This window comes from Pan paniscus, chromosome 16 (genome assembly GCF_029289425.2).
Source record: "Pan paniscus chromosome 16, NHGRI_mPanPan1-v2.0_pri, whole genome shotgun sequence".
Classification (NCBI taxonomy): Eukaryota; Metazoa; Chordata; class Mammalia; order Primates; family Hominidae; genus Pan; species Pan paniscus.
Window position 1 is genome coordinate 58,825,691 of NC_073265.2, and position 14,187 is coordinate 58,839,877.

Below are 14,187 nucleotides of genomic sequence, written 5' to 3' on the forward strand. Positions count from 1 at the left end.
GCCAGAAGATTCTAGCTGTCCAGGGTCTGTGAGGAGGAGTCAAGGTCTGGGGTTTGTGTCCTCTGCATAGCAATGGCACTGCAATGGGGGAGCCTGGTGCTGGGCTGGGCCGTCTCGTCACTGTCACCTGCCCGTTGAGGGGTGACGGTGGTTGTTGAGAGGCTGGATCAGACCCCAGAGGTGACATGGATGTGACATATTTGTTGGACTTACACAGCCTTGCATTTTATTTTCATCTCTGTTCCTTCCTCCCATGAGATCTTGGGTGGTGTTTATCAACCCTGAGTAATCGTTTCTTCATCTGCAAGATGGAATAAAAAGGCCTACCTCATTGGGCTCGTGTGGGTGAGGAGAACTGAAGAGTCTGAGAGCGCGGCACGAGCCAGAGGCTACGGAAAACACTGCCCTCCTACACTCCACCTTGGAGAGACCCAGAAAAGAACAAGCTTCATTTGTAAAAAAGGAAAACAGCTCATGGGGGTGGCTTAAAGTGAGTACCCTCAAGGGGCTCGATCAGACCTCTGGCCAGAGAGCCTTTTGGGAATGGGTTGAGGGTTGGTTGTTGCAGGGTAAAGGAAGTTGGTGTCTTTGGGAGGGGCGCTTGGCTGTGAGGTGACCTCTAGTTGTATTTGGCATAAGGGGAGAGGAGGGAACAGGGATTAGTAAGGAAGAGGGCTAAGAGACTGCCAAAGGTCTCCCTGTTTTGCCAGGGTTCTGGCTGGTGGGAAGCTGGGCCAGGGAGGTAGGGACAGGAGTAATCACCCTCTATGATTGCAGGGCACTCTACAGTGTGCAGATGCCTTCTACTTCTTCCATCTGCCCTGTCTCTCCAAGAACCCCTATGGCCCCAGGCTCAGAACAGAGCTGAGTGCAGAAATGAAAATCTATGGCTCTGTGTTCCAAAATGATGAAGAATTTCAAGATGGTGGCAGTGGTAAAATCCTTCTCCAGGAAAAATCTGTCCTTGGCCCAATGTGTAAACACTTGCTGAGGTACTGTGGAGCTTCATAATGCTGATGATATTGATGATGATGATAAGTATATAAGCTTCACGTTAGGACAGTTTTTGTTTTTGTTTTTTTGAGACAGAGTCTCACTCTGTCACCCAAGCTGGAGTGCAGTGGCACCATCATGCCTCACGGCAGCCTCGACCTCCCAGGCTTAAGCGATCCTCTCACCTCAGTCTACCGAGTAGCTGGGACTACAGGTGCGTGCCGCCATACTTGGCTAATTTTTGTATTTTTTTATAGAGGCAGGGTTTCACCATGTTGCCCAGGCTGGTCCCAAACTCCTGGGCTCAAGCAATTCACTGCCTCCGGAAGTGCTGGGATTACAGGTGTAAGCTACCATTCCTGGCCTTAGGACAATTTTATTTATCTAATTTAATTTAATTTTTTTTTTTTTAGATTTAAAAAAATTTTTATTTATTTATTTTTAAATTATACTTTAAGTTCTAGGGTACATGTGCACAACGTGCAGGTTTGTTACATATGTATTCATATGCCATGTTGGTGTGCTGCACCCATTAACTCGTCATTTACATTAGGTATATCTCCTAATGCTATCCCTCCCCGCTACCCCCACCCCACGACAGGCCCTGGTGTGTGATGTTCCCCACCCTGTGTCCAAGTGTTCTCATTGTTCAATTCCCACCTATGAGTGAGAACATGCGGTGTTTGGTTTTCTGCTTAGGACAATTTTAATACTTATCCTTTAATAAAAACTTTATTGCACATGGAAGTTACTTTGGGGGAACTCCTAGTTGCAGAGTTGGCTCTTGAAACAAGACTCACTCATAGGCATTTATTTCTAGAATAACATTGTCAGGGTACAGAATTGTATCCTTTAGGTGGGACACAAAACCTAAAATGACATCCTTTTCAGGTATAATTTGTGTCTGGTATCTGGTATCAAGTATTCTTGTGTTTAAAAAGTAGATTCAAGGCCGGGCGCGGTGGCTCACGCCTGTAATCCCAGCACTTTGGGAGGCCGAGGCGGGCGGATCACGAGGTCAGGAGATCGAGACCATCCTGGCTAACACGGTGAAACCCCGTCTCTACTAAAAATACAAAAAATTAGCCGGGCGTGGTAGTGGGCGCCTGTAGTCCCAGCTACTCGGGAGGCTGAGGCAGGAGAATGGCGTGAACCCGGGAGGCGGAGCTTGCAGTGAGCCGAGATCGCGCCACTGCACTCCAGCCTGGGCGACAGAGCGAGACTCCGTCTCAAAAAAAAAAAAAAAAAAAAAAAGTAGATTCAAAATGAACAATGATAGCACAGTGATTGTGAAGATGAAATAAAGTAACTTGAGTTGCCTGACTTGATCATTCTAGGTGGCCGGTGGAGTTATTTCTGTTTAAAATTTAAAACAATGAAACAGAGTGTGAAATGTGAGGTGTAATATTTGTGTTTAGTAAGTGTATATTTTAGTTCATGCTTGAAATATTTTACTGAATTTCAATAATGTTTTTAAATTGAAACTTACTTTTTAATTATTTTGAAATGGCAGAACAAAATACAGACCATAGATTTATCAATGTTGTACCGTTTGCTAACATTTTGCACTTATTAAAATCCTCTCATTGGTCTCTGAATAATTATTTACATAAATTATTATATTAGAATGTCACCAAAGGATCAAAGTCAAACTGATAGGTATATTTAAACATAAGTAAGTAAATAATTGTGCATTGTTGTCCTGTAGGAACTTGGAATAACTTGCAGTGTCTTGCAGTATTGTGAAACCAGCAACTTGTTCACAATTCTTCTGAATTTCTTGGGAAATTTGAAGTGGAGTACCTGTACCAACATGAAATGACACGAATTTAAGTGAAGCTCAACAACGAAAAGCAAAAAGAACCAAAGAGGAAGCAACTGAAACAACATCTGGATGTATTTAAAAATATACAATGCCTCCAAAATCAGGTGTCATTAATGAAAATTCTGAAGAAATGCCACCGGACATAGCCAACACACCTACGCTATTGTTATTCATTTCCTGCTTTTCACAGAAAACAATTTTGTTGCATGGAAGATTGGTGAGTTAAAAAAAGACCTGCCCTGGGTGTCAAGCACAGTGGTTACACCGCTGGTTCTGCTCCCTCTGCTTGGGATACATGGGCAGGGCGCCCTGGTGGTAGGGCCTTGGTCACCAGCAAAGTCAGTTCCCATGGGATCCTCTTTCTGAGCTGATGGCCACTCCCCTGAAGAAGGGGCTTCTATTCAGGCCTCTTGTTGCAAGGAGCAGAAACCCACTTAGGCTGGCTGAAGTCCGCTGTGTTCAGCTGTTCAGCATCCTGTTTCACAGACGTGTCCCAGCCTCTCTTGGGGTATGACACGAGGCTGGCAGGGGAGACCCAGGGAATGTCACCAGTCCTTGGGGTTGCCTCAGCTCAAAACAGTCCTTCCTTTTAGCCTTTTTTTTTTTTTTTTGAGATTGGGTCTTGCTCTGTTGCTCAGGCTGGAGTGCAGTGATGTGATCTCGGCTCACTGCAACCTCCACCTCCTAGGCTCAAGCAATCCTCCCACCTCAGACTCCTGAGTAGCTGGGACTACAGGCACGTGCCACCATGCCTGGCTAAGTTTTAAATTTTTTTTGTAGAGACAGGATTTCGCCATGTTGCCTGGGCTGGTCTCAAACTCCTGAGCTCAAGTGATCCACCTGACTCCCAGTCAGTCTCCCAAGGTGCTGGGATTATGGGCGTGAGCCACCCTGCCCAGCCTCCTTCCTTCCACTTTTAGGTAGCTGTGTTCAGAGTGCGTCATCCAGCAGAGGCAAACAGGTACAAAGTTTCTTCCAAGGCCCTGTGGGAAATTTTTATTAATTCAGTTGACAAATATGTGTTAAGTGCCTTCTTTAAGGACAGACAATGTCAGACCTGACTCAGAGGCTGTCTTCCTTGGGGAGCTATGGCAAACATGAGCATGACCAGAATTCAAGGAAGGGCAGGACGGGGGCTCTAAGAGAGAGGGAGGTGAGTTGTTAGGGGCATGTGAAGAAGGGTGAGAGAACTTCGCCCCAGGGGTCTCCAGGAAGGGCTGGGGGCCTTTGTAGAAACTGAGATGTGCCAGGAGAGAACATCTTCTAAAGAATGGCATGCTTGGCTGGGCGCAGTGGCTCACACTTGTAATCCCAGTGTGTCCGGAATTGGTGGGTTCTCGGTCTCACTGACTTCAAGAATGAAGCCGTGGACCCTCGCGGTGAGTGTTACAGCTCTTAAGGTGGCGTGTCTGGAGTTTGTTCGTTCTTCCTGGTGGGCTCGTGGTCTCACTGGCTTCAGGAGTGAAGCTGCAGACTTTCGTGGTGAGTGTTACAGCTCATAAAAGCAGTGTGGACCCAAAGTGTGAGCAGCAGCAAGATTTATTGCAAAGAGCAAAAGAACAAAGCTTCCACAGTGTGGAAGTGGACCCGAGCGGGTTGCCACTGCTGGCTCAGGCAGCCTGCTTTTATTCTCTTATCTGGCCCCACCCACATCCCGCTGATTGGTAGAGCCGAGTGGTCTGTTTGGACAGGGCGCTGATTGGTGCGTTTACAATCCCTGAGCTAGACATAAAGGTTCTCCACATCCTCATCAGATTAGTTAGATACAGAGTATGGACACAAAGGTTCTCCAAGGCCCCACCAGAGAGCTAGATACAGAGTGTCGATTGGTGCATTCACAAACTCTGAGCTAGACACAGGGTGCTGATTGGTGTGTTTACAAACCTTGAGCTAGATACAGAGTGCCGATTGGTGTATTTACAATCCCTGAGCTAGACATAAAGGTTCTCCACCGCCCCACCAGACTCAGGAGCCCAGCTGGCTTCACCCAGTGGATCCCGCACCAGGGGTGCAGGTGGAGCTGCCTGCCAGTCCCGCGCAGTGCACTCGCACTCCTCAGCCCTTGGGTGATCGATGGGACTGGGCGCTGTGGAGCAGGGGGCGGCACTCGTCGGGGAGGCTCGGGCTGCACAGGAGCCCATGGAGCAGGTGGGAGGCTCAGGCATGGCGGGCTGCAGGTCCCCAGCCCTGCCCCGCAGGAAGGCAGCTAAGGCCCGGTGAGAAATCGAGCACAGCGCCTGTGGGCTGGCACTGCTGGGGGACCCAGTACACCCTCTGCAGCCGCTGGCCCGTGTGCTAAGTCCTTCATTGCCTGGGGCCGGCAGGGCCAGCTGGCTGCTCCGAGTGCAGGCCCGCCAAGCCCACGCCCACCCAGAACTCCAGCTGGCCCACAAGCGCCTTGCGCAGCCCCAGTTCCCGCTCGTGCCTCTCCCTCCACACCTCCCTGCAAGCTGAGGGAGCCGGCTCTGGCCTTGGCCAGCCCAGAAAGGGGCTCCCACAGTGCAGCGGTGGGCTGAAGTGCTCCTCAAGTGCCACCAAAGTGGGAGCCCAGGCAGAGGAGGTGCCGAGAGCAAGCGAGGGCTCTGAGGACTGCCAGCACGCTGTCACCTCTCACCAGCACTTTGGGAGGCCGAGGCAGGTGGATGACTTGAGGCCAGGAGTTGGATAGCAGCCTGGCCAATGTAGGGAAACCCCGACTCTACTAAAAGTACAAAATTCAGCTGGGCGTGGTGGCACACACCTGTAGTCCCAGCTACTTGGGAGGCTGAGGCAGCAGAATCGTTTGAACCCGGGAGGCGGAGGTTGCAGTGAGCTGAGATCGCACCACTGCCCTCCAGCCTGGGCGACAGAGCAAGATCCTGTCTCAAAAAAAAAAAAAAAAGAAAAAAGAAAAAATGAAGACTGGCATGCTGTGTTTATTTATACCAGCTCTGTGACTTTGAGCAAGTCCCCCCTGCCTTCTGGGACACAGCTCCCTCCTCTGATGAAGCGGGGTGGGAGGGCCAATGGTCTGACATTGACATTATGGGCTGAATGTAATGAGGATAAAGTCAGGCAATCACAGAGCGCCAGCCCCCATCCAGAGTTAAGTGCTTAATAAACGATGACTGATGGCAGGTTCTCAGGGTGTCCCAGGAACTTCCCCTTCGCTGGTGGTTCTCTACCCTGAGGCAGAGTAGAATCAAGGGCTTAACTCAGACCTTCACTCAGAAAAGGCCTTTCTGCAGGTGCTGGGCTAATTCTGGGATGTGGTTCTCTGATGAGTGAACCCAGTCCACACTTGGAATTCCCAGAGGAACAAATACCGTGGCCCTTGCACAACCTTCCTCAAATATACACTGTCTCAGTGGAGCTTTTGAGAGAAGCTGGATAGCTCTTGTAAAATATAAACCGTCATTTTTGTTGCTAATAATAATAATGACAGTAATTCCTAGGCTCCTGCCTTGGAATCATAGCCTATCTGGAGGCAAATTTCATCATCACCCAAGGACTGGCCCAGCACCAGGAATAATAATTTCAGCATTCCTTATGCCTCAGAGGTTCACTAGGTCTGTGTGCGGGCCTTTCTGACTCACCTCTAGGTAATGGTGGTCCCTGTGCTGCAGGAGAGCTTTTGCTCTTTCACTGCCATTCATGACTTTCGTGTCTCTCAGGTACTTGAGCTGTATACCTAATTTAATCCTATAGCAACCTTGTGAGGGAAGTTATCTTAGGGATGACTGGGATTTGAACCCAGTTCTGTCTGCGTTCAGAGCCCAAGCTCCTAAGCACAGCCTCTTTGCTGTTTGATGGAAACGATTCTAGCTCTGGGAGGTGCAGGCCAAGATGTGCACCCTGAAACAGGTTTCTCTGAAAGGAAAGAACATAAAATAAGGGCCTTGACCTAACTCAATGAAATGTCTTATGCTCAATCACCACTGAGTGAGAATCTGTTAAAATCTGGTCAGTCCTGTGCTGAACTTGCCTGGAGCACTTTCCGGGTAGAGAGAAACTGATGAATGAAGAAAATGCATCATGATGATTGCAGGGGAAACACTTAATCTATGGAAGATAATACCTTGTTTTGAGGCATTTGCAAATACTTTCCGAGACACCCTGTTCCATGCCAATAATGGATGGACTAACCTCAAATTGTTCTTATTTGTTCATTAATGCAAGTCCCCCAAGGGCTCGCTATGCAACACTTTATTAGCCTGGACCGAGTAATATATTTTAAAGCAATAAAACTACATTATTTTTAAATTATTTTTTAATGTGGACTTTCCAGCCATTGACTGCCCTCTCTGATAGGTCTGAATTAGTGAGTTTTAATTGCGTGTAAAAGAGCAATAAAATCATCATTATGAAAATGATGGGGTGCCTCCTTCACGGCAGGCACTGTGCTGGGCCTTATCCCACTCAGCCTCACTACACCCACCATGTGGGCACCCCATGCCTTCACTGCACAGAAAGAACTCACGTTCTGAGGGGTTCAACTCCTTGCTAATGAATGGGGGAGCCGGGACTTAAGCCCAGGTGTGTCAACCTCTGTTGGGGCTCAGAAAATGATACTCCCCAATATGGTGCTTTGACATGCTGGACTAAAGAAGAAGCCTCAAGGTCTCTTGACCTTCCCTACCCCTCCTACCTTCCTGTTTCTCAATCCCTTGTCTCTCCCAAAACACAGGACAAGGCTGTTCTCTGAAGTTCCCTCATCCACCTAGAAACCAGATGGCCGAAGAGGAACACAATTGCCTTCCATCCCCTCCCTGAAATTTCATTATCTAGAGGATTAAAACCCATATCACAGAGGAAGAGATTGAAAATTAAACATCACACCTACAACCCATACTTTGGAGCACTGACCCAAATTGTCTGTTTTTAGGTCCCATTCCATTTCCAAAGATAATTATTTACTAACCATTGTCTGGAGCATTGGGCCCATTCATTCCTCTTAAAAATCATTTGCTGGGCCAGGAGCGGTGGCTTAACGCCTGTAATCCCAGCACTGGGAGGCCGAAGCGGGAGGATCACGAGGTCAAGAGATCGAGACCATCCTGGCCAACATGGTGAAACCCTGTCTCTACTAAAAATACAAAAATTAGCTGGGTGTAGTGGCACATGCCTGTAGTCTCAGCTACTCAGGAGACTGAGGCAGGAGAATTGCTTGAACCCAGGAGGTGGAGGTTGCAGTGAGCCGAGATCATGCCACTGCACTCCAGCCTGGCGAAAGAGTGAGATTCCATCTCAAAAAAAAAAAATTATTTTCTACCCCTCAAAACAGCCACTTTCTCCTCCATCTCCTCTTCCCTGATGAAGAAAGGCGTATGAGCATCTGGACCTCATTGGGTTTAGGTCATCATGTTCTTGCAATTCCTGTGTGCTTATGCACATTAAACGAATTTGTATGCCTTTTCCTCTTATTAATCTGCCTATTGTAAATTCATTTTCAGTGAACTTCAAAGAGCAGAGGGGAAACTCTCCCTTGGCCCCTACCCCTCCAAGGCCCCACTTTTTCGTCAACACTCCTTGGACGCAGCAGAAGTATGAACATAATATGGTCCTGAATGAGGCTGAGTCTTTGGGCGCAGAAGACCCGGGTTAATAAAAATAGGAAGGTAAGAAAAGAAAAGAAAAATCAAGACACATCATAGGACTAAATTCCTATTATTTATCCACTCAGGATTGACCACCCTTTTGGGCCAGATAGTTGTACCCCCATGTACCAGGTGGGCACATGAAGACACAAGAAGTGCTGTGATGGTTCATTTTGCATGTCACCTTGCGTGGAGTATGCCAACTCATTGTTTGGTCAAACGCTAGTCTGGACATGGTGGTAAAGGTATTTTTTAGATGAGATTAACGCTTAAATCAGTAAAGCAGGTTACCCACCATACTATGGGTGGGCCCTGTCCAATCAGTTGAAGGCATTAAGAACAAAGATTGAGGTTTCCTAAAGAAGATGGAATTCTCCTTGAGACTACAACATAGAAACCCTATCTGAGTTTCCAGCCTGCTGCCCTGTGGAATTCGAACTCAGGACTCCAGTCTATGACATTAACCCTCACTTAACTTTTCAGCCTGCCAGCCTGCCCTATGGATTTCAGACTTGCCAGCCACACAATTCCTTAAAATAAATCTCTCTGTCTCTGTCTGTTTCTCTCTGTCTATATACACACCTGCATGCATATATACATATATATATGTATGCATCTATATATTTATATCTAATCTCGTATTGCTTATTGGTTCTGTTTCTCTGTAGAACTCTGCCTAATACAGCTGAAGATGTATTCTCTTTAGAAAGCTTGCAATTACTGGGGAACAATCAGTACAGAAGTCGACAATTACAGAAAGGGGACTAGGGTAATATGGTGGCCAATGTCCTTGTGAGTAGTGGTGACAGAGGGCAGCAAGTTAGAGACTGCCAAGGGAAAGTCAAGAGCAAGGGAAACAGAGATGAAGTAGGTTCAGCCAGGCCCCACCACCTACCCAGACTAAACCTGGAGAGTCTCTTTTCCCTTTAGTCTTTTAAAAATATTTTATTTCTGTACTTCAATGGATGCAAGCCCCTAAGTCCTGAAGGATCTGTTGTTTGTTGTGTTACTCCAAGCAAGTATTAGCCTAGAAGGGACCTCACCTCCCAACAATGAAATGCAACTCTTACATTTTACAGATTGGGAAACCAAGTCTCTGAGAGCTTTCTATTAAAGTGACAAAGGTACTGGATCATAGTAAGCAGGAATATGTACCCAAAGGAGTAATAGCAGCTGTTCATACGCATTTTATTCTAATGCGCCTTCCTGTGATCATGTTAAATGAATTCCCGGATTTTTACCAAACTTGACTCTTTTGAGAAAGAACCAAAGGAGCTAAACCAAACAACTCTTGGGGACGGATCTGCAAATGTCACTCCTGAGCTATGGGGCCTCCAGGTCCACCTCACATTGCCCCCTGCAGTCACCCTCATCCAGCCCTAGCCCCAAGGCAGATTGTCCCTGCAGACTGGCAAAGTCATTTCCAGGTGTGGTCTCAGAGAACCACTCTCTGGAATGGTAGAAGGGTTTGTAGCCATAAGAGCTGATATCAAGGGGGCTTCTAGAAATCTAGAAAATTTAATTCCCCAGAATGTGCCTGAGAGTTAGTTTCTCCTCTAGAGTCCTTTTCTTAGGAAGCACCGGAGTCCATGCTTGCTCTTATATTTTTATCCAAATATCACCTCTATTAAGGCATCAAAGTCCCGTGAGAAACACCAGCTCATGCCCTCTTGTCCTCCCCGACTCCTACTGGATAGTAGGGACAGGAAAGTGGAGATGATTCCGCATTTTATAGAAAGAGAAACCAAGGTGCAGAGGAGGGTGGAACTAGCTTCTGATCCTAGGCTACACCCCTGGCAAACTGGGAAAGGTGTGTCAGGAGGAGTTGCCACAGGCATTGGCCCCAGGAAAGCCCTGCTTTGTCACTTCGAGAGGACAGGGCACCACCTAGGCTGGCCTTGCCAATTAGAACCAGCTCTGCTGCTCCAAAGACACCCAGGCCAGTGAGGGGTCCACATGTGGACAAGGTTTAAAATCATAATTCTTCCCTCTGACAGTTCCCTGAGGTCCAAGACAACCTGTTTGGTAGTGATGCTCTGTGACCCTCTGGCTCCCTATCCCAGGGATGTGGGGAAGAGCTGCACCCTAAGTCTCTTCTTACTGTGGGCGATAAGGATTGCAGCCATTAGCCAGAGTGGGTGGGAGAGACATCATCTGCTAAAGTAGGAAGGGCATGTGGTCTGAATACCTGAAATTTAATCCCAATCCTTTTTTTTTTTTTTTTTTGAGATGGAGTCTTGCTCTGTGGCCCAGGCTGGAGTGCAGTGGCAGAATCTTGGCTCACCGCAATCTCCGCCTCCTGGGTTCAAGTGATTCTCCTGCCTCAGCCTCCCAAGTAGCTGGGATTACAGGCATACACCACCATGCCCAGCTAATTTTTGTATTTTTAGCAGGGACAGGGTTTCACCATGTTGGCCAGGCTGGTCTTGAACTCCTGACCTCAGGTGATCTGCCTGCCTCGGCGTCCCAAAGTGCTGGGATTACAGGTGTGAGCCACCATGCCTGGCCATTTCTTTTTTTCTTCTTTAAACTAGCTGTGTGACCTTAGATAAGTTACTGAACCCCTCTGAGTCTCAGTTTGTGCCTCTGCCTCTGTAAAACAGAAATAGCAAGAATAATTACCCCCAGGGGCTATCAGTGACTTCACACAAAGTCATGAATGTGCTCATATTCTGTAGACTGTAAAGCACTCTACCAACATTCACTGCCATTCTTTCTTGATATGCTTTAAAGGAGATGGGGGAAAGAAAGGATCCAGAGCTGGGAAATTCTGCTTTCTCAAATCCTTTCTTGTTACAGTGAGGCCGTAGTCCAGAGAGTTTAAGCAGTCAGCTCTAAGTCACAGAGGGCAGGAGGCAGGGTTTGCATTGGGCAGTGAGGGTGGGTAGGGAATGAGGGGACTGTGCCAGCGCCCAGAGACTGGACCACGATGAGACCCTGGAGGAACCCTGCAGGAGGGTATTAGGGCAGGGGCAGCGAGGTAGGGGGAGCCAGGTGGGCAGTGGGCTAAGGACACAGTGCTGTCGAGTGGGGATATGCCAGCCCTGGTTACCAAAACCCACGTGGGGGTTTCTGAGTTCAAAGGCATGTGGATGGTGCAGCTCCCTGCTGAGATATGACTGCAGCTTTGGAACCATGATAAAATAAACACACGACGTGGGTCTTCAGACCACCCCCGATTAGCAGCTAAAGAGGTGGATGGGTAGAAGAAAAAGCAGAGGTTTTCAAAGAACAAAGAACAAAAATACAACAAGGCAGCACATCCGTCCCCGAGGTTGAGAAATGTGGGCTGCACTAGTTTCCGCATCATCAGAACTGTGCCCGAGTCAGCACAGTTCTGAGCACAGGGAGAATGTAGAGCACGTGGGGCAGGGAGGCAGGGTGCATGTACCTATGAAGCGCTGCCCCCACACACATCCCTTAAAGGAGAGTTACCCTAGAAATGACCTGAGGATTCTGGTAACAAGAGTTGTCATTCAAGATAGGCCTGACTCATTTCTCCCATGAAGGAGGAACTGAACAGTCAGCAGCAGAGATTAGAATTCTTATCCAGGCAGATCTTGAGTGCTTCCCTCCCTCCTACCAAAGTATTCTCTCTTTTGGCATCTCTCTGCCTTATATTTTGCCATTACAGGTTGATCTGTTGGCTTGTCAGTCTCCAACAGTTCTCTATACAAACGCAAATGTTTCTGGAGAGGCAGGCCACAGGTCAGCCCAGACTGTGAACCCAGCTCAGGCAGCCAGGACCCAGGACTGGTTCCATCAGGGGCATGAGGGCCCACAGGAGTGAGCGAGGGAGAAGGATGAGGACAGTGATTATTGTTCCCACTGTATGGATGAGGAAACTGAGACTCAGAGGAGTAAAGAAAGCAATGAGCAGTCTGAGGTTGGGGAAGGCCAAACCTCACTTCCTCCTCCCAAATCGTGTGTCTTCAGAGTACATTCAAGGGCAACTCCACGCTCTGTGTTTCAGAGAAAACAATCCTTCATGGGTGTGCCCACGCTCTCCTCCCACACCACCAGATGTGCAGGCAGCGTGGGGTCTCTCCAGCATCCCCTGTTCAGACGGCCCGTTCGGAAACTGCACATAACTGTGACTTGCGTGCCTGGCTCTGAATAATCAATTAGGCCAGTGAAATGGGAGTCTCTCTGTGTGTCTGGAATTTGAACTGAGACCCTAAGTTGGGACCACTCAGCAGTCTGGGAGGCTCAAGAGTGAGGTGGCCATTACAGAGCCACACACAGCACAAGGTATTAAGTCAGGAGAAACTGAGGCAGCCAGACAGACGGGGAAGGGAGCAGGGCACAGAAAAAACCAATGAGGAGAGATACCCAGGGGAGAGGCCAGAGCTGCCTGATCAAGGACGATGCCCACCTCCAGGACAGGGACTCTTAAAGTCTGCCCAGGGATGGCAGGGCTGCCATGGAGCAGTATCCCCTGAGATATGGCTCTCATTTTTCTGCTTTCCTACTGGTGTGTTTTTTTGCCACTCTCTAGCCCTGGCTGTGCCACTGAGGACTGAATTTTAACAGGAAGCAGAAAACTGGGATTCTTAGGTCGCAGGTCACTGGATCAAGAGGCACCACATCTACGTGTGAAGCAGGGATTACTGCCCCTCACTGCTGATATGGGATGCCAACATACCACCCTGAGACCCTGCACCTGAGGACTATGCTGCCCCTGCTGCATTCCCTGGGGAGGGATGAGGTACTTTGCTTGCAGGAGGGAGAATGAGCCGGAAGCCATCAGTAGTCAGGAATATGCCCTCTCAGTGTCCCTAGCTCCTGACTTCTGGGCACCTGGTGGGATTGCACTTTCTGCCTCTTTTGCTTGGGTGGGTCTGTGATAGATCCCACCAGTGAGCTGTGAGTGGAAGTTTTTCACTGTCTGTGTGAGGTCCTCAGTCTCTTGCTCTCAGTCACTGTAGCCAGCATCATTCCAGATGGTGGTGGCTACTGCCTCAACCTGGATCTTAGAAAATGGACACAGAGCTTGTCCAGCTAAATAAACCTGCCTGATTTGGAGCCATTTCGTGTTGGGGATTGTTTGCTACTACACCACACCCTGGGTGATCTGGCGGGTGCATTGCCTTAGCCAGGGCTTCAGCATCACACATTTCCTGGATCCTTCTGGGAAGTAGATGGAGGGCTGCTAAAAGCTGGGGCAACCCTAGGGGCTGGAGAGATTCCCTGGGTCCCCCTGCCAGCCACAGTGCCAACCCTCAGGCTGTGGCACGGGAGTGCTGAACAGCAGAGGGCACCAGAGGCCCGTCTCTGCCTTCCCCATCCTGGTGCCATCATGGGGGTTGGTGGCATCAGTATTGCTGGTATTGTAGGAGGGTAGCATTTGGACCTACAGCAGAGAGAGATCTCAGGGCCCGCTCCTCTTCTGTCACTGTGGTTGTGGGCAAGTGTTTGGAAGATGCAGACTCACCCTTCAGTAGGCTTCAGACAATATCTAGGGACCAGGGTCGGGGCACCCACCACAACTTCCTCTGGCCCTTTCTCTCTTGGGCTGGCCCCACCTTCAGTTGTCATCTGTCAGGCCCAGGGGTGGGGAGGAAAGCCAGGAGCCAGGATACAGCAGAACAGGCACAGGCAGCCTGACTCAGCACACAGCAGTGTTTTCAGGCCATCCCCTGTGGCTTTTCCTCTTCCATGCCTCAAATCCCACCACTATACTTTTGCCCATTTAGCACCCTACTTTCAACTCTGAAAATGCAGCCCTTGTTTTTTTGGGGAAAGGGAAAGGATGGAGGTTGGAGAGGGTGGGACTAACAGCAGATGTTTTCA

General features: G+C 48.7%; 1 long non-coding RNA gene across 2 annotated transcripts in view; it reads left to right on the forward strand.

Moving 5' to 3' along the window:
• Positions 1 to 14,187, forward strand: part of LOC130540858 (uncharacterized) — a 294,582-nt gene that overhangs the window by 100,059 nt on the left and 180,336 nt on the right. The window contains exons 4-7 of one of the 2 annotated variants that reach the window (XR_010110065.1): positions 259 to 490; positions 778 to 992; positions 2,702 to 3,035; positions 8,251 to 8,956. This is a non-coding gene — a long non-coding RNA (uncharacterized LOC130540858). Of the gene's footprint in view, positions 1 to 258; positions 491 to 777; positions 993 to 2,701; positions 3,036 to 8,250; positions 8,957 to 14,187 lie in introns of those variants that run through there. The other variant, XR_010110066.1, reaches the window with a different exon arrangement.